Raw genomic sequence first — 25120 nt, forward strand, 5'->3', positions numbered from 1 at the left:
CCCCCACCCTGTAGATTTCAGGCTCCAGCACCAGATACAGAAACAACAGCTACACATAGACTGTGCCACCAGCTCCCCCAATTGCATAAGTTCAAACCCCAAATATATGTCATTATTTCCCATATGATTATATATATTTATATTATATTTATAATATAATAATATAAATATTTTATATTTTATATAGTTTATACTTTGAATATAATATCTTTATTTTTATATATTTGTATTATATACATATATGTGTGTGTGTATATATGCATATAAGTGAATGTATATATAAATAAATATATATATAAGTGAATTCCTAGTGGTTCTACTTCTCTGATGAAATGCTGACTGATGCAGGTAGATAACACGGAACAAATTTGCCAGTCCATAGGATTTGTGTATTTTTTTCATTTTAATAGATTAAAAGTTTGATCTCTCTTCTGTGAAACGTTGGAAGCATTTCCCCCGGGGAGCTGTAAATTGTGAATGGGTTTCATTTGTTTGCACCTTAATGACACTGAGCAGATAGGAGAATGTGTTTTCATGCTGTGAGGGTGCCTATGGAGGGACCGGGGAAGGGAACAAGAGTAATACGGGAACAAATGACGTGGAGTCCTCATCTGCACAGCTGGCCTCAGTTAGCAGAACCACTATGAATCAATTTACATTTTAAATATTCCTTTTGTACTGCCAGAAATCAAAAACATAATTTCAACAAAATAGAAGCTTTTTTGTTGTTGTTGTCAACTGTCGCCGAAGGTTTGCTGTTCAGGAACAAAGGCAATTTTCCTCAGTGTGTGCATTCTTACTCCTGGCAGATGTCGGACAGATGTTTTCACTGTAGACACATGGGGACTTTCAGGAAAAACACCCTCCTAATTATTCAAAGCAGCCAAAAACTGTGTTTTATAACTTAGTGATGGAATTTGAAAAATGTCTCCCAGCTTAAAACACTCATATTAAGATGCCATCCTAGTTTGTTGTCCCTTTGATCGCATCTGCACCCTGGAGGAAGCTCCTTGGACCTCTCCCTCTACAGGCACCCGGCGGGCTGCTCGCGTCACCTCTTGAGCCTTTGCTATTACTCATTGAAATGGGTTCTGGAAGACACAGGCCTCATTAGATTTCTTAGTTTCTCTCTCTCTCCCTCATTAGATTTCTTAGTTTCTCTCTCTCCCTCATTAGATTTCTTAGTTTCTCTCTCTCCTTCTCCCTCTCTTTTTCTCTCCCTCTCTCTGTATCTCCCCTCTCGCCCCCCTCGAGCTGGTAAATAAAGGCCCAGATCAAAGTGGTGTCCTGACTAAGATGTCTGTGCTGCTTGGGATCAAGTCAGGAGAAAGAAATCATGGTGTTTTGAACAGGACAAGTTTTATATAAAGAATTACTAATAGTAAAATGCAGTAACAGAGAATTAGGCTGTGAGACTTAAAGAGAACTGTAAAGGATATAGGGGCAGCAGGTACTAGGCCTAGGGTGAGATTTTGGATGCAAGGAAGGGCCCTTGTCTCACCTGCGCAAAAGACAGATGTTCTTGGAGGGGACTTGGGTGGCAGGAAAGTCACTGTGGTGTTGCGCTGGTAGAACTTGACAGAAACCTTTCTTCTGGGTTGGGAGGGAAGACTTTCCACAGAAAAGCCTTAGAACTTTCTAGGTGCTGCTGGTTGCTAGATGCTGATGAAACTCAGAACTGGAGAAGCGACCCTCTGCAGGAGTCTTGTCCATTTCTCATTTCTGAGTGTGGTGGCTTGGATCACAAAACTTCTAGGTCACCTGACTAGCCTTGCAGGGTCCTGGGTATTGATATTCGTGAGGCTGGGAACAGAGACCTAGGCTGGGACACCAGCCTGCAGTGTGTGGGGCTCCTGGCTATGCCACCAGTGCTTGAATTGAGTGCAGTAAAGAGTGCACTACAGCCAACCATTGGAGAAAGGTGCATCCTTCTAAAACAGCACAGCAGAAACTGTCAAGGCTCCCTCTAGCACCCTCTACTGACAAGGCATAACACCTTGTGTGGCAAAGGAGAAATATTTACAGAGCCCAATTCTGTATCACAGAGCATGTGGAAAGGGTGAACTTGAATCGACATGTAAAATGCCAATAACCAGTACCGTGTCTCAATAAAAAACATGCATGAAAAGAAATCATCAAATCAGGACAACTTTTCAGTGTGCCTGGCACTGTGTGCCCTAGAGAACCAAGCATATTAATCCCTGATGGGGTGAAAAATGTGACATGCACCAGACTAGTTATAAGACATCCAAAAAAGAAATTTTAAACTTGGTCCTCACAGAACGTGGCTGAAGAAGTTAGAATATAATGCAAGAAACAAACAATAAGATACTGTGAAGCATTGAATAGAGTCAGACAATCCTTTTTACCAAAACACTCTGGAGGTGACAGAGTCTTTCACTGTTATTTCTTTGTTCTTATGTCATCCTGATTCTTCACAGACAGACTTAACTGTTTTCTATTTAAGTATTTATTAAATTCAACAATACAGTATATTTTTCTACAAGCTTTAAAAAATACAAATAAACATTACTTTAAAATCATACAAATCATATAAGATATTCCTTACGCACACTAATTCTTAATATCTCAAAGCATGAAGATCACTACTTTGTAGATTAGCCAGAACTTTTTATATTTTGGTTAAATAAATGTTCTTGCCCCATTACCGTGACTTCTTATTTGTTGCCAATTTCCCACTTGTTTTTCTTGCTGTTGCTTCTCTTAAGAAATGTACTGGGAGTGGCCTGGCCAGTGTGGCTCAATTGGTTGGGCATCGTCCTGTGCACCAAAAGCTTGCTGGCTCGATCCCGGTCAGGCACGTGCCCAGGCTGCAGACTTGATCCCAGGCCGGGGGCGTGGAGGAGGCAGATTGATAATTTATTGTCTGCTTGATTGTATCTGTGACCATAGAGGTAAAGAGAGAACATTTTCAAACTCTTGTGTAAACACAGTTTGGTTGTCATCCGACAGTGTGATGCACAGTCTCCTCCACATACTGACAGAGGCACAGAATTAGTCCCGGGCATACAGGAATTTATCCTTCTGCCAATTCATGGCGTTTATTTGCACATTGCAACCCTGGCTGTTAGTGAGCTGGTTAGCTATCCAGCGAGCAGCACAGCACAGTGTCATGCTTTATTGTCATCCCATAGCCTTTATATTACCCTGTGTGGCATAAAATTATATTCTCTCTGAAAACTAGCCACTAAATAAGAGAAAGATGCTAATAAAATGTAAATTTTGAGTATTAGCATATATATGCAGGGAAAGACAAAGTGCTAGTAAAGGAGCAAGTCACTTACAATTTTGTTTTTAAAAGTTGAGGGATTCAAAATTTAAAGGTATTGATTGGCATATATCCTTTGAGAATGTCAATGGATCAGAAATACACATTAAATATATTACCATTTAATTGAAGAGATTTAAGAAGAATGTGAAATAATTTTGATAGCGAAACATGTGTGTGATGCAAGGATTTCTGGTAATGTAAAAACACATATAAATTTGTAAGAATTTTTATAACTAAGGATAAACTAATGATGCTGAAATTACATGAACAAAGAGCCAATGTTTTTAAATGGTCAATTGTGGAAACATATTGTCTGAAATGGTATTTCTGCATAATTTTCTCCCTTTTTCTTACTCCTTTATGTAGATTTTTGTTTGTTTGTTTGTTTGTTTGTTTGTTTGTTTTCTTAAGGTTATAATTTCTAGTACAGACCGAAGATTTCTCTTTCAGTTGGATACAACCATCACAGTTTTAAACATGTCTTTGCTATAAGAAGCCTCTATCCCTCCAAGTTCCTAGTGAACTGTGTTCTAACCCTGTGACTGCAGCTGGGGGAGGCAGTGTTGCTGCACCCGCAGACGACACCAACACAAATGCTCAGTGTGCTTTTCTGTCCTTCAAGTCCAGACATATACAGCGTCCTTTAAACAATCATAAAGGAAAAATACTGCACTTTATTATATTTTCTCTTACTTTTTAGTATCCTCTTCAAACATCTATAGCTTCCAGTACCACTGAGTTTGGCTATTATAACATAAATAAACCATTTGGAAAATATAGTTTCAAAATGATTTTTTCTTGCATGAAAGTTTTACACAGTTTTTATTTCAAATTTAGTCGACTTTTATTACCACACATGGAAACTTACAGTTCAATAATTTTGTTTCAGATGAATTTTTAATAGCCTTCTGGGGTGCTGACATGAGTTTTAATACGTTTGTGGGCATATCAACTGTCTTACACCCATATATAAATCATGTGAACTTGGGCATGACTCTATTTATTATAATTATTTGAGGACATATTAATTTGGGAAAAGTGTGAGAATGGTTTCTGTAACTTTCTAGTTCCCTTAAGAAATAATTAAATGGTGATCTACTTAGGATTCCAGAGTAAATTGCCTTGATCACAATGTAGATGTGATAATTTCCTTTTCCACAAAAATTGTTTTAACTAACTTCGTTTTTAAGGAGGGAAGCAATGCAGTTTTTGAGGAGACTTAGAGAGAGAAGAGGGGAAGGATTAATTATACAGGCTACAGCTTTTATTTTACATACCTGTTTTAAGTCTCGGAAAATTGGGGTGAAATTTTTAATTTGTTCTATAGAAACATAGAGCTCTTACAGAGATCTTTAGAATTATGATAAACTTGTGCACCTTTCTCATACCTTTCATATAGTAGAATGAAAAAAACTACTGTATTTGGAGGTGTTTTTGTTTTTAACAAGTTTAGGCTCTATTCAGTGTTCTTACATTCAGGCAAAACTGGAAAAGCTTGTTAGTTGCAGAGCAGAAAGTTACAGGCCTTTTCTTACCTAGGCAGAGCCATGCATGTTTGTGAAATACCTAATATTTCTGTCATGTCAATAGAGCTAGAAGACAGTTGAATATTTATTCCTCTCTTTTTATGTATGATACACGTTTTTAAGCATATTGTACAAATTATCCCCAGTTTTACTCTTGTTTTATCTGCTGAATTTATCAGTTCTTGTGAAAACTATTTGATAGTTTTTCCCTTTATGTATTGGGTTATATTGTTATAATAGACATGTTATAATATGCATATGGCTCACAATTATATCATCAGGTAATGGCCATATTTATACATAATAATGCTTTTAACTCCGAATTCTCCTTTCTCTAATGGTAGTACTATCTGCTATATTACCTTTCTCTTGTTTAGTGTCATTTCCACTTCTCTATTTTAAAATTTCCTATGTCATTAAATTGTAAATGTGGATTTGTAAATAGCTGAATTTCATTTCTTTTTATTCAAGTAGAGACTATCTGCCTTTTCAACAAGCTTATTTTACTTATATTGAGAATTGTTACATTTCTATCATCTTATTTCTTCAGCGTGTAAGTTTTTACTGCTTTGGACTCATTCCTTCCTTGGATAGCAGCATCCTTATTGGAAGTTTCCCTCTACTGGCTTCAGAGTCATACTTTCTGTTTTATTTATTTGAATCATGGCATCTCAACAGTGGTACAAGTGACCTTTGGGGCTAGATAATTCTTGTTGTGAGGGCTTGTCCTGTACACTGTAGGATGCTTCTTAACAGCAGCCTAACCTCTCCCCCTCGATGACAGTAGCCACCCCCTTCTTGGGTAATGGGAACCAAAAATGTCTCCACTCATTGCCAAAATGAGAAGAAAAACTCACTTCCAACTAAGAACCGCTGTTTTAAAGAGTATGTTAAATTGTTATGTGCCCCTCTGTCTTAGCAAACCTTACTATTAAAATACATCATATCTTCTGCCCAAGGAAGATGAAGACCTTAAAATACTATGTCTGGACTCCTTCCTTATAGATTCAATTTCCATCCTGGTAAAGCACTTTCTTCTGAAATTGTGCTTCCTGTTAAGCATAAAGTCTCTTACTGGGTGTATGTGCCTAAAATATGTTTCTTTTGCCCTTATCGGCCGCCTTCTGCACGCCCCCTACCGGGGATCAAGCCCACAACCCAGGTGCGTCCCCTGACCGGGAATCCAACGGACAACCCCTGGGTGCATGGGGCCAACCGAGCCACACCAGCCAGGGCTATTTTGACCTTCCTTTTCAGTGATAGTTGAGGTGGGATTAGAAAGATGATATTACCTTTCCTCAGCAATTAGGAGACATTACTCCATTTGCGTTTGGCATGTATCATAGCTCGTGAGAAGTCTGTTGACAATCTGGTAATTTTTACTTGGAAGTGACCTGTATTTTTTAAGCTGGCATTATCCTCTCATTATCTCAGATGTTCTATGGTTTCCTTATGATATGTTTTTCTATATGTGGATTTGTTTTTAATTTATCTTGCTCAGGATTTGACAAGTGTTTTAAATCTGAGTACTCATGCTTTCTTCAAATCTGGAAAATGCTCCAGCATCATCTCTTTCTGTATTGCTTTTCCTTTATTTCCTGGACTCTTTCCTAGAACTGTAGTGGAATAGGTTGCAATATCTATTTTTTCTATCTTAGCTCTCACATTTCTATCCCCCTATCTGGCTGTGCTTCAGTCTCCATGCTTTCTTTGTATCTGTCTATCATACTGCCCAATATAACTGCTTAAACACTTGAATTTTTCATGTTAATGAAATATATTATTTTATTCCCCATTATGTTTTTCTTGAATTTTGGTTATATTACTCTTATTGCTGAATACTTTTATAACTGTTTTATAATATCTCTTTTATATTTGTTTAACAAGATTAATCAGCCCGGCCAGGCGTGGCTCAGAGGTTGAGCATTGACCTCGGATCCAGGCGATCGGGGTTTGATTCCCAGTCAGGGCACATGCCCGGGTTGTGGGCTTGATCAGTGGCTCTCTCATCATTGATGTTTCTATCTCTCTCTCTCCCTCTCCTTTCCTCTCTCTGAAATCAATAAAGATATATTAAAAAAAAAAAAAAAAGAAACAAATTAACTTTTAAAAAAAAAAAGATTAATCAAAGAACCTATATGCATAAATGCATTACCCATGGACACAGACAATAGTGTGGGGAAGGCCTAGGGTGGGGCAGATGTGGGGTGGAGGGGATCAATGGTGGGAAAAAAGTGGACATCTGTAATACTTTCAACAATAAAGATAAATTAAAAAAAAAGATTGATGGGATGTGAATTTTCCCATTTTTAAAGCTCCCGATTCTGATTTTGGCAATTTGTTTCCTTTGTGTATATTGAAATTTGTACAAATGAGCTCACTGTCAGTGAGAGTTACTTTCTTCCTGGAGGCCGAGTGACCTAAGTTGCAAGGTCATCTTTCCAGTTTCTAGATGAATAAATGTCTTGGCTCTGAGCTTCCCTCTGTGCATTGGGAAAATGTGTCAATTCAGACAGCACATCCATGGGCTTGTGTTTTTTATTTCTAACAGATTATAATTATTGTCCCAGTGACTCACGAAGATTAGATGCCTTCTACTATATCCCAAGGCCAGTGGGTAGACTCTCTGGTCCTTTTGGGCTGGACAAGGCAACTCATGCAGATTCTCTTATTTAGATGGAAGCTCAGTTCCATTTCCCAGACATCAGGCCCATAACCACCACAAGCATCCTGGTGAAGTTGTTAAAAATCCAGTCATTTAGACATGCATTAAATCCATATGCTAGATGGGACATTTGTTTAGTTCTTGCTCACTGTTTAATTTTCCTCTTGTTTTCTGTCACCAAGGATTTCTCATTTTTACTTTTAAGCTTGGCCTTGAATTTGAAGTTTATTGGTTATATTTTATCAATATAATGTTAATATATAATTTTTGTGTTTGAAGTTTACAACATCAGCTGAATTTTCAGTATTGACTAAAATTCATTTGATTTTGTTTTTACTTTTTATATTTACTTTTTATTTATTGGCATGACACTGGTTAACAAAATTATATAGGTATCAGTTGCACAATTCTACAGCACATCATCTATACACTGTATTGTGTGTTCACTGCCCCAAGTCAAGTCTCTGTCCATTTTTTCATATGCTTATTGGCCATTTGGATGTCCTTTTTGGAGAAGTGTCTGTTCCAGTCCTTTGCCCATTTTTCAATTGGATTGTTTATTTTTGTTGGTTAAGTTTTATAAGTTCTTTATAAGTGGATTGGCAAGCTTTTTCTATGTTTTTTCCAGTGCTATCTGGAGTCAATTTATTGACCACTTCTTTCAAGTCATTTGTCTGTACCTCTCAGGTCATGATTTCCATCATCTTCTTCTGGATTTGGCAGACCTGTTGATGCTGAGCATAAGAGGTCTTTCGAATCTGATTGCTGTGTTTTTTAGTAAAACCAACACAGAATAGACTAAGCAAATAACCATTGGTAGCCTTGATATCAACAAGAGCTTCAGTCATGGTCTGCCATTTTTGGACTATGGAGCATATTTTGTCACAGGTAAGATCCATGCCATGGAAACCAGTCAGGCAGTTTTATCCTGAACATCCTCAGTAATTAGCTTGAACTTTCTAAATGAAACTTCATCATTCTGAGGATCCACCAGGCTCACTACAAACACATGACCCTTGAGACCATCAGATGTGATTTCGGTTCCTTGAGTTCTCACAACTAGTGTTTTTCCAGGATTTCTTATATTGAACACAGCTGGTGCTTTCACTTCATACCAATCTTTCTTAGAAAATAAACCAACCACTTTCTGCTTGGCTCCCCTTTTGCCTTTTTTCCTAAGGTGCTTCTTCTTGCTTACCACCGTGGTGCTGCTCAAAGAGCCAAAAGGCAAAAACTACCAACTCTTGAAAAAACATAAATAAGACAATTACCTGATGGCACAAGAGAGTGACAAAAAAGCAGACAGAAATTAAAAGGGAGATGACACTTGGAAGAAGGGAAAGGAACCTGACGAGTTCCTGTTTTTAAAACGTTTAGCCTAAAACTGAAGGAAAATCCATAGTTTCCTTGCTTGAAGAACCAGAAGACAGAGTTCAGTGAGCAGCTGCAACCACTGGAATATAAGGAGGAAAATCCCAGAAAAGCAGAAAGCTAGAGAGAAGGGGCCCGGATTCTGTGTACAAGAGCCCAGCTAAGGCAGAGAGCGCTGAGCTCAGCCTGGAGGTGTTGCCCATAGCAAGCGGACAGAGGACTGCACTTTGTGTTCCACCAAACTAGCTGCTTGTTGGGGCCTAAAAGACACAGGTGTTCGCTTACTGACTGACCAGCCGGGGCAAAGTCTGTCTGCTAGGGAGTTTCCTTCCCTTCAGTTCTTTTCTGTTTTATTTTTGGCTCTCCCCTGCCCCTCATGTGCGGCCCACCCCCTGCCAAGCCCTGAGATGCTTCCTGAACCCCCACCCATCTTTCTGCAGCCCAGACTGAATCTCACTCCTTTTCCTTCCTGTCACTGTCATTACTAGCAAGGAGTGAGAACTCACTGAAAACAGCTCAAGGACAAAAGCAGGCCAGTACAGTTCAAAGCATGGGGACCCAAGCCCAGAAAGAAGGTGGCCTTCATGCAGACAGCCCAGTGCCATATCAGGACGCCATCAGGTGTAGAAAAGCGAAAATGTTTTTCTTTCTAAGGCTGCGTGACCTTCTGTCATTACTCATCTCTGTGTGTGGTCCCACAGTGCAACCCTAAGCAGAGACCCCTGCCCTGAATCTTCATGACTGCTTAGCCTCTGACGGAGCTCATTCTCTGAGCCCAATTTCCAGGAAAAATAAAAAACAAGAAGGCCGCTTTATGTGTTGGCCAGCCCTGAGTTACGGTGCTGACGGCTGGTCCCACACGCAGGGGCTGGTGAGATATGGGGGGGGGGGGAGTTAACGGGGAACCAGTAGGTGGTTGCATGGCCCCCACAGAAGGCCTCTGGGATGAAGAAGGTTTTCTAAGGAAAAGGCAGGCAGATTGTCAAATATACTGTAACCTCTGAAATCAGTAATAGGCGATAGCTTGGTAGAGCATATAATAGCACCAGACAGCTATTTCCATGATGGGGACACTGCTAGGATACTTGTTAAGTAAGTATTTCTTTCGCCAGCCTCAGAAAAAGTTGCATAGATCACAGTAATGGTCATTTTGATTGTCAACAACCTTAAGTCATATGTTTCCCCATCTTCAAAATTCAAGTAGCTAATTTGATGTGCTATCTTATTTTCTAATGATGGTAACAGAGCAATAATGGCAGATACTGTAAGCAAGTATATTTCCTCTTTGCATTATTTCCATCTAGGAGCCCTGGCTGTTCTTTTAATGATCACATATGTAATCCTGTTTCTATTTAGAGGGGAGGGTGTTAACACCCAGTGAAAGACCCTAAAGGAATACAGGAACTACATCAAAATGTTAACAGTGGTTATCTTTGGGAGTAAGATTTGTGAGTGATTTTCTTTCATTTAAAAAAATGTTAAAAAATTCTCTAATTAATTGTATTGATCTGATAATAAAAAAATAACTACTGAAATAATGAATTCTAAGTGCACAGGGGAAAATATTTTTCTAAATGAGAAGACATGTGGGTAGAAATAAGTGATTAAAGTTATGTAAGAATCTAAATATAGCTGAGAAGAGCACAGAAGTAAAACCAGGCCACACGGGAGAAAAGAGAGCGCTAAATTTAGAGTTACAATGAAAAGAAATAAAGGTCATGTAAGAGACAATAGAGGAAAGCCAGGAGTCAGACAGACGTTCACCTTTAATATTCGTAGTAGAGTTGCAAATAAAAACTGCTTTTGCTATAAAGAGGCATGGAAAACTTTAAGTTAAAAATTCTGAAAAGACTAACATTTTTGCCTTGATAACATGTATATGCACAAAAAACGTTCAATGGCCTGACTGGGAATGGGAGGTGAGGGAGAGACTCAAGATTCATGATGAGAATAAGACAATGTAAGGAAAGAAAGAAAATTCAAATCTGATTATTTAATCTGATCATTCAAAAATTTATTTTTTCTCTGCCAAATGTCCAGTGGCAGGAAGTAGGGGGGATCAACACAACAGTAAAGTGCTGATTTCTAAACGCTGGCCTAGAAGCAAGTAGACTGCCATCAATCAAGGTTTTATTAGCTATTTTTAGTAAAGGGAGGACAATATGAACAATATTATGAGCTTTATATTAAGGTAAATTTATTAAATTTATATGAAATTGTGTCCTTACTAGAAGTGCGTTGTTAAAATGTCCTTTCTCTTATGAAATGACATAGATGGTAAATGATGGCTTTTAATGTGTTTTCAGCAAAAAAAATAAATAAAAATAAAAAGCTGGGAATGCTATATTCCCCACAAATTTTAAGAAACTGTTAGATCCAAGAGTTAGAGAACTCCAGCTTTAAATCATCGTCATCGAACGTTTCCGTAAAGAGACAATTGCTCAGTTGAACAAGGTGATAGATACACATTCATAAACAGAAACAAAGCCAGGCATTATATGGTTGTGTGACATAGTGAGTGGCACTTCTTAAAAAATACTTTTTAAAAGCAGTTTTGGGTTTATAACGAAATTGAGAGGGAGGTACAGGGACTTCCCATGTGCCCCTTCCTGCCGCACACGCATAGTCTTCCCCATTATATATCACTCACTAGAATGGTACTTTTTTTTAAACCAAAGATGAACCGACATTGACACATACATTCACCCAAAGTTCATAGTTTATCATAGGGTTCACTTTTGGTTTTTTACATACTGTGGGTTTAGATAAATGTATAATGACCTGTCTCCATCATTATAATATCACCCAAAGTATTTTCACTGCCCTAAAAATCTTCTGTGCTCTGCTGATTCATCCCCTCCAGCCCCAGCACCCCTGGCAACCACTGACCTTTTTATTGTCTCTATAATTTTGCCCTTTCCCATAATGTTGTATAATCGGAATTATGGGCAAGTATGTAGCCTTTTCAGATTAGCTTCTTTCACTTAGTCACATGCATTTTAAGGTCCCTCCATGTCTTTACATAGCTCACTTCTTTTTAGCACTGAATAATATTCCGTTGTCTGGGTGTGCCACGGTTTATGTATCCATTTACTTACAGAAGGTCATCTTGTTTGCTTCCAATTTTTGGCAGTTGTGAATAGAGCTGCTATAAATATCTGTGTACAGGATTTTATGTGGCCTGAAGTTTTCAGCTCCTTTGGAACAACTCCTAAATACAAAGGAGTGTAATTGCTGAATCATGTAAGAGTGTGTTTAATTTTGTAAGAAACTGTCCAACTGTGTTCCAAAGTTGGTGTGTCACTTTGCATTCCCACCAACAATGAATGAGAGCCTCTGATGTCCTACACCCACACCAGCATTTGGGGTTGTCAGTGCTCTGGAGTTTGGCCATTCTAATAGGTGTGTAGTGGTTGCAATGAGCTTTTCACTTAACAATTTTGCATGCTTAGTCACAAATCCATATATAAATTTGTTTTTAATTTAGAAATGTCGCGTACATACCAAGTGGGCATAAGGTATGTTGTATACATACCGAGTGAGTATAAGTGGTAGAGGAAACACTTTCTCTATGTTGGAACATGAAGCTGAAACGAGAAAATATTTTGGAGGAGAGGAATAAGCAGCTGAGTAGGAAGGTTTATTCTGTTACTTGACAAAGCAAATAGACAACTTTGACTTTTACAGAAGAGGGCGAAGGGAAGATGTTTTAACCAAGCTTAAAACACCAAGAGTTGATTTTTATTTCCTATTAAGAGTTACTTAGAAAGTATCTTTCTACCTCTTTAAATAGTAAATAAAAATTACAGGAAAATCCGGCAATTTGTGGTATAAAAAAATGTGAATGTACTCGAGTGAGATGCTAGTGCCGACAAGAGTTAGCCTAAGGAAAAGGGCGGCACTCCTGATAGTTTAGTAGATTACACGTCTCTGAGCAATGATAAAACTTAAAAGGAATTTCATATTTTTCCAAATACAATTTCATGTCCATGTTTATAGTTTCATTAATCATTCTCTTGACTAGGTTATTTTATGCTTTCAGTCACCAAAGAATAAGAGATTACTTAGTGAAATTTGTTTCCAAAGCATTGAATGCGTCAAACAATTCTGAATCTAGATTTATGTGACAGATGTTTGAGGAATAGTGTTGTAATTCCATCACAAAACTGTAAAATGGAAGCAATCATTTGTTTTTAAAATGTAGCTCCTCTATGCCCACTTATATGAAAATATAAGCTTCTCTCCAGAAAATAATAAATAAGTAAACACCCTCATGGCATCTCACTTAGAAACAACTTCCTCTTGCATGGATGAAATGTTGAGAGTCAAGAGGGCAATTGGGATTTTTCCCTTAGCTTTTCTTTACTGCTACATGGTTTGATCAACAAGGATTCTAAATTGTTAGCATATGACATGTGAAAATTCATGAAATAACCACCCATTAATTAACACATTACAAAGTTGAAAGAGAGTGTAAGAGATTTTCTTGCTCAAGCTGTTTATTTAGGCAGATGAATATCTAAATCAGACGTACCCAACTAGTTGCTGGAATCAACTCATCGATCAAGTAGCTGGTATGATACAATGTGGCAGTGTCAACACTTATAGCCATCACCTCTGGGTGGGAGGTTTGACACCTTTCTTTCCTTTACACAGTTTTTGGGTTGCTATCCACTTTCTCTCCTGTTTCTGATTTGTGTTATAAGCTACACACCCCCATGTACTTTGGTCCTTCAGCTTTCAATGAAGGAACTAAAAGCAAATGGAAAGTTCACTGAGAAGAATCAGAAATGAGATACAATGCACACACACACACACACACACACACCTGTTTGAAGGTGTTGTAGAGCTTCTCAGAAGCCAGGGCTTGGCCAAAGATCTGCGGAGATGAAAAGCTCATTGACATAAGCCCACCATCCACCATCTGTGTTGCGATGCTCTTGGGGCATGTGCCATTTTTTTAAGTTTGGCGGAGTGAGAAGCTGAGGGCAAAAGCTAAGGGGCAGCCAGACCAGCAGAACTTTCAGTGATCTCATAGGGCTTGGGGCACAAAAATAGAAGTGTAGACCTGCGAGGCAGCCAGAACTTGATGGTCCATGATTCTGAAGATAAATGAAGAACAGGGAAATGTTTTGGAAGTGGTAAACGAGAAGTGGGCCGTTTCCCCTCCAGGCATTTGTTGATTTGTAAGCTACACAGGGCAAGAGACCCAAAGCTAAGAAAAAAGTAAAAATCTAGCAATGATTTCAGCAGTCAGCTTCTTTGTTGGGGAAACAAAAATTGGAGTAAAGAATATTCCAAATGGAGAGGCTTTGGTAAAAGATGCCAGGCTCTCAGCAAGGAAACTCTGGGGTCGGGGTGGGGTTGTTCTAACTTCCCAACGACAGAGTTCAAGCCTTATAGTGTCTAAAACACAGCCTCAAGTCACCTAGATTGAGACAATCTGCCAGCACTCTGTCTGTCTGCCAGAAAATGAGGTGAGTGGTCTCTGGAGGTAGATGCCATCCAGAGCCTCTCAGATTTTTCATGTGTAATGACTGGATTTCATAAAAAGTTATCAGGCATACCAAGAAACATGTCCAAGAGAAAAAGACAGAATTAGCCCGTGATTGAGGCAGGCTATTGCAATAGAATACTAAGACTTTAAATTTATGGTAATTAATATGTTCAAGATAATAGAGGGTGAGATGGGCAATTTAACCAGGGATCTGAAATCTATAAAAGGAAATTGTAGAACTAAACAGAATTTAAAATAAAAACTCAGTAGGTGTGTTTAACAGCAGACTGACACGTCTGAAAAAAAGGGATATATGTCAAGAAAGACAAAACCTGAAACTCAGGAAAAGCATGGGAAATACAAAAAGATCATAAAGGATACACAGACACATGAAAAGGTCCTTGTGTGTAATTTTTAAGACAGAAGGGAAAAGAATGATTGGAGCAGAAGCAATATTGGAGGATGAAATGTTTGAGAATGTTTCCAAAGTGATGAGAGTAATAGAGCTAGAGTCATGAAGAGCTATGAACCCAAGCATGGATAAATTGGAAAAACAAATGAAATACCATGCAACTGCATCACAGTAAAATTGTTTCAAACCAAAAACACGGAAAAAAATACAAAGAACCGAGAAGCCTGAGACAAAAGATATATTAACCTTTATAAGATGAACAATAAAACGAATGACTGCTCAAGAGAATCAATGCAAGTCAGACAATGGAATGGCATCTTTAAAGTACTGAAAGTAACTGCCAACCTAGAATTCTTAGTGAAAAGTTTCTTTAAAAGTAGAGGTGAACCCTGGCCAGTGTGGCTCAGTAGTTGGTTGAGTGCTGTCCCCTGCATCAAGAGGTCCCTGCTTCGATTCTGGTCACGGAACATGCCCTGGCCGCAGGCTCAGTCCCCGGTAGGCGGCGGGTAGGAGGCAGCCAACTGATGTTTCTCCCTCGCATTGATGTTTCTCTCTCTCTCTCTTTCTCTCTCTCTGTCTCTCTCCCCCTCTCCCTTCTTCTCTCTCTCTAAATAAAATCGTTTTTTTAAAAAGTAGAAGTGAAGTAAAAACATTTGTAGGCAAAGATTCTGAGAATTTTCCTTGGGAGGCCAGCACTACAAGTAAAACTACAGGAAATTCTTCAAGCAGAAGGGAAACGATTCCAGGTAGGAAAATGGAAATGTGGGCGTGAATGAAGAGAAACAAAGTGGTAACTATGAGAGAAAACCGAAGCGACTAGTCACTGAACAAAGCAACAACAATACTGATTTCCCTGGGCACTTAAAATCATTTTTGAAACTTAATACAATAAATCCTTTCAGAACTATGTCCCTCCTCTTCATCTTCTATCTAATTTCCCTTTTCCCTTGGGCTATTAAAAAACTTCTGCTTCTAACAGTTAAACAATGAGACGTCATGTAGGCTTATCTGATTTGATTGTTTTTGCTAATGAATATGATGACGACAGCGCCCTAGCCTTCCCCGGCCCCTTGAGTGCTTTCGTTTTGATTTAGGTTTGGGAGGGGCCGTTGCTGGGCACAGCAGGGCTCCTGGCGCCCACGTCGCATTTACCTTGTTTTGTGTTGCTGTCTTTTTTGTTTTTGTGTAACTGCTCCATCCATGCACCCCAATTGCCTAGGACAGCTCCCGGGGCTCCTTTCTTTCTGCCTTTGCATAGCCACTCTCTTTTTTTTTTTAAGTGACTCTGTATCTCAAGATAAAATTTGTTAACACCTTTATCATTTATGTACCCAGATGCTTACAGGCTCTGAATGATAAGTTTAAAAAATACTTTTCATGTAGGAAAAAAGGTGTTTTGTTGGATCTGGACTAGAACAGTCCCTGGAGCCCTGAGCTAAAGACAGACACCGAAAGGAAGACAAGGTCTTCGTGTTTTATTGATTTTAAATATCTACACCTTATTTTCAGCCATAGCTGCAATCCTGGTTCAGAGGTTTGGACATACTTAGCCAAGGACTGCACAGAGTCTGCCTGGAACATGGAATTTAATTGCACAGACAAAGGACTTACTGCCATTTCAAATGGACATTCTTTAAATGTTTAATATTTATTTAGTAGAGACAAGAAGGGGCCAAACTTTTTATTGAATTTATTGGGGTGACACTGACACTGGTTGACAAAATTATACAGGTTTTAGGCGTGCATTTCTACAACGTCATCTGTACACTATATTGTGTGTTCATCACTCCAAGTCAAGTTTCCATCCATCACCATTTATCCCCCTTTACCCTCCCACACCTCCCCCCTCCACAATCACCACACTCTTGTCCTTGTCCATGAATTCTTTCTTTTTTTCTCTCAATCCCTCCACCTCTTCTACCCAGCCCCCCCACAACATCTGTCAGCCTGTTCTCTATCCATGAGTCTGCCTCCATTAGATTAATGAACTGCCTACATATTTATTTACATTTAAACTATGTAATTTATTTTATGAACTGAACATTACATAGTGTTTTATTTTATTTGGAATTATCTTTTATTTTATAATTTTTTGTTACAGCTTGTAGTGTGTTAGTGACTTTCAGTCACTAAGGATAGAGGTAACACATATAATTACAGTCCTGTTCAAAATACATTTAAAAGTCTTTTTTTACTTGCTTTCATGATGGAAAAAAATGTTCCCTACTCTGTATTAATGTTTTCTCTGTTATCTTTTCTTTTTTTAAGTTGAGACATAACTGACAGAACGTTGTGGAAGTTTAGGATGTAGAACACGTTGATTTGATACATTTATACACTGCAGTATGATTAGCATCATTAATCTTACACTCTTCATTAACACCTCCACCAGGTCACATAATCATCACTCTGTGGTGAGGACAGTTGAGATCTACTTTCTTAGCAACTTCGAGGTTTATTTAGGACTTATTTATCTACTAGTTGCAAGTGTGTACCCTTAAACAACATCTCCCCAATTTTCTTTCGAATGTCCCTGAACCAGTTACCTTTCTAGGAGGTATGTTAAATATTAAAATGGAAGGAACAAATCCTTCCACCTGCTCCTGGTCATTACACTGTACACACATGATTTTGATTGGAAATTTGTTCTGACAATAACTACTCAACATTGGCTGGCTCTCAGCTGGCTGTCTCTGAGTTGAGGGTGGGCTTGCCAGCAGTTGCAATGTGTACACAGCAAACTTGCTGTGTGAACTGCAGAACCCGCCCAAGCAAGAGAGGGTGGTGCCAGTGAGGAGTGTTTTTGAAACAAGTGTCCACTAGAGGGCACTGTCTACTTCAGTAGGCGAAGAAACATTGCATTCTGGAATTATATAAGGAATTCTGTGCGTAAAGCCCATTAAATTGGCAGCTATGCTTGATTTGCTGCAGTGAGCTTTAGTCTCTTTATTGGTGCAGTCTCAGGCAGCTTCCCTGGCTTGTGGCTGAGTTGTGTTTTTCAGTCTAATCCTACTGATCCTGCAACTAGTGGAATTTCCCACCCCTCTCCCCTCAGTGCCATCTTCTCTAAGGTTTGTTTTTGTAATCTTGGACATTTTTGCCATTTAGAATATCTTTTGTGAGTATTTTCAACTGGATGATGAGAGTGTATCAGATCATACCATCACGTGAAATGGATCTAGCTGGAATTATTTTTCCACCTCTCATGCTTCTGCTGTTGTTTTCAATACAGCAGCATTCCTTCAGAATAAGCAGAAATCGACATGCTTTAGGCTTAAGTTTCATAAACTATGATCCCAAAACAAGTTGAAAAGGTTACATCTGTAGAGCATTTTACAGCATATAAAGAATATTTCCTTTGTGGAAACCATCTGGCCTCATGGACAGCAGCAGCGAGGGGGGAAAGTTTGGAGGGCTCTGCCCATGGGCATTGGTTGGCTTCCATTTCAAGTATCTGAAATATAATATACTTTGATGAACAAGGATGAGTTTATGTATTCCCTTGTGTAGATTACATGGGAAATTTGTGTTCTTCCTAGGGATGGATGTGCTCTAATTCTGTGTGTTTGTGAATGTATGAGTGTGCACGAGAGTGAAATAATCACCTTAGCTTTATTAAGGCTACATTTTGTCCCCTTTCTGTTGCATGTAAAATGTTAGTATTTCCTAGCATTAACTGAACGCAAGTGGTATCATGCCCATAATTACTTCTTTCTAATTCCCAAGTTGTTTCCTTGACACGGATTGTGGCAGGACTTGATAAGGAGAAATAAGTTTCAGTTCACCTCCAATACATTTAATATATTTAAAAATATAGTACGTGTTCATAAAATTTATAGCATTTTTATGAAAATGGGGTTGTTTTATATCATTGTTTATTTCCCATTAGAACTGTTTTTGCACATGTAAAAGACTAATTTGAAATATTTCATTTTTGAAAGGTTAAAGATGTTTCAGGTTTATAGCATGTCACATGAGATTAAAATTTTCAACATGCTTATTTTATGAAGAAACACTGGTTTAAGAAATACAACACGATTCCACAATTCATAAGACAATCCACAATTGAATTGTATCAAGATTATACATTCCATAATTGATTGTACTTAATGACTTAGTATTACTGGCAGGCATTGCATTGTAACCTTTTTTAACTGAAGAAAGAGGTTCTTTTTCTGATGGTTGAGATATAATCAAAAATAAATAAAATATTAAATAAAACTTGCAAAACCCAAAATATTTTCATCATTCCAAGGTGTTGCAAACCTGATGTTTATTAGGTGTACAAAAAAAATACCCTGAACTAAATAATTAAAATACTAAATTTTACCAAAAATATAAAAAGTAAAAAATAAATTATTCAAATACACAAATACATTGAAAGGGCATATGAATAATTGGAAAACTCCTTTTAGGCAAAAAGCTTTGGGTAAAGTAGCTTGGGGAAAATGGTTTATTTCTGTGACTGTAACCTTAAAGTTTCTAAATCTATCATATAATTTATTCACATATATAAATGTTGCACATAACTATTCAGGAACATATTTTTAGCCTTCAACACATTTCTAAGTATTTATGTTATAATGTATGCATATGTTTATGTATGTGTATATATTGTATCTATACACATATACATCAGTCATCTATTGTCACAATAATATTACATAACAAAGAATCATAATACCTTAAGCACATAAAACAATACACATTTCTTTAGTTGTACACTGAGATAATCTTGACTGGGTTTGCTCATGCACTAGTAGTCAGCTGGAGCATTAAGGGGGCTCTGCTGATCAAAGCTAGCTCACTTACACATTGGGGATGCACCGGTATTGATTAATTTAGGATGGCCTCAGCTGGAATGACTGGTCCATGTGTTTTTCAACCACCAGCAGGCTAGCCTGCCCATGTTCATACCTGGTATATGTGCAAGAGCAATGGCAGACACTTGAATGCTTTTTCTCAAGCCCTGAATGCACCATAACTTCTAACATTCCACCAAGAAAAGCAAGTCACAGAGCTGAATTCAAAATCAAGGGGTAGGAAAATAGATTCTACTTTTTTTTTTTTTTTTGAGGGAAGACATATAAAGTCATATGGCAAAGAGTGTGAATGACGAATGAGATGAAGAATTAGAGCCACTGATGTAATCAATCTACTAAAACTTTTCTATGTAGATTTTTAAATGACTTACCTTTATAGAATTAGGTCTTTTAGAAGTTTTTACGGTCTAGTACTCAGACAATCTCTGTCTATAATGAAAAAAAGAAAGGCCTTGAAGTTTTCCCTAACATTAAATGAAGATAACAGTTTTGCCTTGACAGACATTTTAATATTAATTTTTTAATTTTGTTATAAATAAGATTTAATTAATGAAGGTGGAATTTTGAATATGTCCTAAAAGGATTTGAAAGCAAATGGTAAAAAACAGAGAGGAAAACATGAAGTGCACGATGGCTCTCTGGAATTCTGTGACATTACTGTTCCCTATCTGCTTGTAATATATCTTGTACTTTTCTTCTTCCTTCATGTTCAGACATCATAGAAACACTTAATGACACTTAAGCTGCATTAGGCCAAGGAAAACAAATGAACGAGCTAAAACAAATGGATTTCACTTCCAAATTCAAAGCACAAGACTGGGAAAAGAATTCAAGTGTTTGGAAACTAGTCCTGGCAGTCAGCCATCCGAAGGGTGTTTGCTTGGGGATTTTATGCCCACATAAGATACACCAGAGTAGGAAGGAAAGAAAAGTGTAGATCAAAGTTGTATAATCTAAATTCTAAGTCATGAAATTGCAGAGATGAAATATAATGAAGTGAAACTACTATTAAATTAGAGAACAGGCTTAGTTTCTCAGAATAAAGAAGCTTGAGTCTCACTCTTCTACTCCTTGTTATTTCTAAATATTTGTAGGCTTGACAGGCAATGCTAGAATTGTCCCTCCCAGATAATAAATCCACTCTGCATTAGTAATACTTTGGAAAGCTCATCTGTTGAAGTTGCTTCCCTTTGGGAAAGCATGAATTTCTCTTTAATGACAGTTTAAGAAAAAAAAGGATAAGTAGAAAACAGGACTGAAAGATGAAATATTTATCTGGAATTTGACTTCATTTTTGAGAGTGGTGTTCTAGCAGAAAAGAAAAAATAAGTTACTACTAAAAACAAAGAAGAAAACTCTTATAAATCTTTTATAAATTATAAACATGTAGAATATTTGAAAAGTTCTATCTTGACTGCTGGAATATTTTGTACTCAACTTGTAACCATGAGAAACAGGTCCTGATTAATTGGTCTGAATCATTTATGCTTGGCATTGTTCTTAGGTTCATGCAGTTATTTTAGGAAAGAGAGAAAGTTCAAGGGACCAATAGATAATGGAGATAACATAAATCTGAGTGTTAGCACATGCTTTTAAAATACATAGCTCCCATGATTTAAAAACTACTTCCTAGCACTGGTTAAGCAATGTGTTCCACGATTAGGGGTCCTTAACATTTTTGAGATAAAGATCCTTTGTGAGGCTAATCTGAATTCTCCTCTCAAGGAAAATTCAGAGATTTTAGATCCACTTGTAGAGAGTAACTAATGACTTAGTTCTAGTGAAAAATAATATAATCCTGTTGAGCTTAAAGATATAAAAGCCATGTATAATGTTGCTAATTATAGATGAGATGACCAAATGGAGAATTTTTACCACTTAACAATAATAATAATAATAATAATAATAATATTATTATTATTATTAATAGATTTGTATGTTTTATAAAGCATTTTATATACATTATGTAAGTTGATCCTCACAAAACAATATTGTAAAATAGACATGACTATTATTATTTTGTTTATTATTATCATTATTTTATGATTGAACTACTGAAAACTTAGTTTAAATAATTTCTTCAATATAGCACTGAATGATGGAGGTGGCATGTGAATATAGGTTTTCTTTTTTAGGGAGGGTCACTTACTACTTTTACCACTCTTTTTTTGTGCAGTGTACTTTATTTTCCTCATCTGAAAAATGTGCTTAATAAAGCCCCTACCTCACAAAAAACCCACAGAGAATTAGTTGAGATAATATATATATAAAGCACTTAGAATAACGCATAGCATATAGCAAATGCTTAATAAATTTAAGTCATTATTATTATAATGAATACATATTTAATCAGAATTCAAACTGCAATGGCTAAATAAATAGAAACTTTATACATAAAAAAGTGCTGAGAGTGAATTGATTTTAAAAATCAAGTAAATTCTTAGCTTGTCTAGAGTCAGCAAGTATTTATTGTCATGACTTTTATACAAATATTACTTTAAAGGTCATCAGTAATTGATGTTTAAAATCATGTGGCTTTAATAAAAGATTTCATTGTATTTAACCATGTTAAGCGCATTTTATGAAACGAGTGATTCACTCAACTTTGGAACTCTAGTAAATGGGAATTTCTTTTCTTTATAGCCCTGGAGATAATTAATAAAAGAGCGTGTGGTGCTAAGCAGCTTGTGCTCTAGAAAACCCATTTATATGTGGGTGCCTTTCCCTCCTGTATGCCATTCATCAAGCTCAGTTTCTGAAAAAGAGTAGGCAGGACACACCAACAAAGAGTTTGGTGTTTGTAAGAGCCTCCTACCTAAACTCCACAGGATGAGCACACTCAAGGATTATCAGAAGACATCTATTTAATCCAAAAAGAGAGCAAGTGAAATAGTCCCACCAGTATTAATGACTTTTACATTTTGTTCTGTAATTATAATCTCCATAACTGTTAGTCTTAATTCTAGAGTTAAAGGGAATTCACATTCATCACCAGTCTTTTTTGCCACTGTGTTTCATTTATATCTTGGGCACTTGAAATTTACTCTTGAATAGTTTCATCAATACCAAATTGCAGGCAATATATACCCTGGGTTCTTGCATGTTTAAAATGTATTGCTTTTATTCTTGTGTGAAAATTTGGGTGGGTATAAATTATTGAGTCACATACTCTGTTTTTGAGAATACTGTAGGCATTACTCCACCACTGTATTTTAGAGTTACTGTCCAATATTTGGAGACTTGCCTGATGCTTTACCATTTGTAAGTATCTTGTCTTTTATACTTGAACATTAAAGGACTCTTTCATTACCTTTGAAGTCCAATGATTTTTATCATTTTATATAAATGTCATTATTCCATAATAAAATTGGTTGTTTTATATATACTCTCACACACACACACACACACACACACACACACACACACACACACCCGGGACATGCTGTGCTATTTCTACCTGTACCTCTGGATTTATCTTTTTCTTTTTTTATTTCTGGAAAGTTTTTTGCATCATATTCTAAAATATTTATTATATTTTATTATTTTGATTTTCACCTTTAAGGGAACCTTTTTTGTACATTTGACCATTGAATAACATGGGTTTGAACTGCTCAGGCCCACTTACGCATATTTTTTTTAAATGAATACCTGTATTGTTTTCAGTCTGCAGTTGGGAGTTCACAGATGCAGACAGCTGACTGAGTGCATTGGTCTACACCATTTTATACAGAGAACTTGAGCATCCATAGATTTTTGGATCTGTGGGGGGTCTTGCAACCATTCCCCCTCAGATGCCAAGGGTTAACTGTGTAGTTTAGTGTTTTGGAGAGTCAAATGTTGTATGTGGGTTTTTGACTACATGGTATAAGGGTCAGTGCCCCTAACCCCCATGTTGTTCAAGGGTCAACTGTGTATGTTTGATTCCATAGCAATAATTTTTTCTGTAGTCTCTGTAACTCTTTATTTCCACTCCATTTTGCTTGCTGTTCTCAATAGTGTGCTCTATGTTCCTTGCAGTATTTTGTCCTGGGTGATTCTGCCAATGTAGTTTTCATTTCTGTGATGGTTTTACTTTCTATTCCACTGCTTTCCTCAGTTTTTCAGCTCATATTTCACTCCTTTGTTATAGTGTTCTGTAATTTTTTGTACCTTTATTTAAGTAGTTGCTTTATACAGTTAATAACTTCATTAGGTGTTTTTAATTTTTGACAATACTTTTTGGTCATCTGCTCTGTGTCAAGATTATCTTGGTAGGTGTTCTTCGTCACTTGTTTTTCCTATATCTTTCCTCCTTCACGTGATGTTAAGAACCGAAGTTGATTAGTTTTGGGCTGTGTTATCTGTGAGTGAGGTTCTCATCCTGAACCAGATATTTATGGGAAGATCACTGTAGAACTAGGCAGTTTATAGCGTTGCTGGGTTGTTCTTTCCTGCGCCTAACATAAATGGACAGCTGTGGGTAGGCCTCCCTTTAGGTTGCTCTCCTCTGCTCTGCCTCTGCGTCCTGAAAATGCGCATGCCACCCAGATGCTGTGTTCAGGCCACTGACCCTGATTTTTGTTGCCGCACTGGTTCGTGGAAGCTCCCGCGGTCAGCCCACACATTTTCATGTTTCAGTCTGGAGATGATGACTTACGTTACCCATTTGGAAGTCCTGCCAGGTTGGTCTGAGATCTGCAGCCGTGGGCTTCCCTCTTCCTGTTTGCTTCCCAGTCTTTTACTTCTCTGCTTTTGCACGTCCATACTCATCTGGTTGTTATTCTGATTCACAGATGCATCTCCTGGGTTTACTGAAGTTAAATACTCCTTTCCATCTCTTGTTCTCTTTATTTTGTAGGATAGCACCGTCTTTTATGCCAGGGACATAAAAATGTAATTAAAAAAAATAATTTTCGAGGTATTATCCAAAAGCATTACAAAACCTTTATTAATTTGAATTAATTTTTCAGTGTAAATAACAGGAAATGTCACACAATATACTTATAAAATATAAGCGCTCACATAATAACCCAAATCCATTTATTCATTTAATAAAGAAGAATTCTATCTAGAAAACTGAAGGATTATGAAATTGAAACAAAGTAAGAATCTACTGTAATCTTGACTAAGATGGCTGACAATGGGAGAACCTTCTCAGTAATTAACCACACTGGACTTAGACTTCCACAGTGCTTAAAAAGAATCTTAGTTACAAAGGGCTTTATTCTGCAAAGATTCCCCACAAATCTTTCATGATGGAACGATGATAAATACTGATTTTTGCAGAGAGGAAAACAGAGTGGATTTCCCCCCAGTATCATCATGCCCATGCATAAAATCCTATTAAAAGAGTATTTGAAGCAGAAATATATAAAGAAAAAAGTGGAGAGGTTTTTAGAGATGGACCCATGTTTTCAAAGAAAGGATTAACCTGCATTACAAGGACATGGGAATGCACTGTGAGGGTGGGCCAGGCTGCTGTGGCTGAGTTCTCCTTACTGAACTGCTTGCTGAAATGCTTAATGCACATTCAGAGGAGGCCATGAACCTGAAGT

The 25120-nt window shown here is 37.4% G+C and overlaps 1 pseudogene; it reads right to left on the reverse strand.

Moving 5' to 3' along the window:
- Positions 1–734: 734 nt before the first annotated feature.
- LOC148092951 (small ribosomal subunit protein eS1-like) lies at positions 735–24329 on the reverse strand (annotated as a pseudogene).
- Positions 24330–25120: the final 791 nt, after the last annotated feature.

This window comes from Miniopterus natalensis, chromosome 6 (genome assembly GCF_054644295.1).
Source record: "Miniopterus natalensis isolate mMinNat1 chromosome 6, mMinNat1.hap1, whole genome shotgun sequence".
NCBI lineage: Eukaryota > Metazoa > Chordata > Mammalia > Chiroptera > Miniopteridae > Miniopterus > Miniopterus natalensis.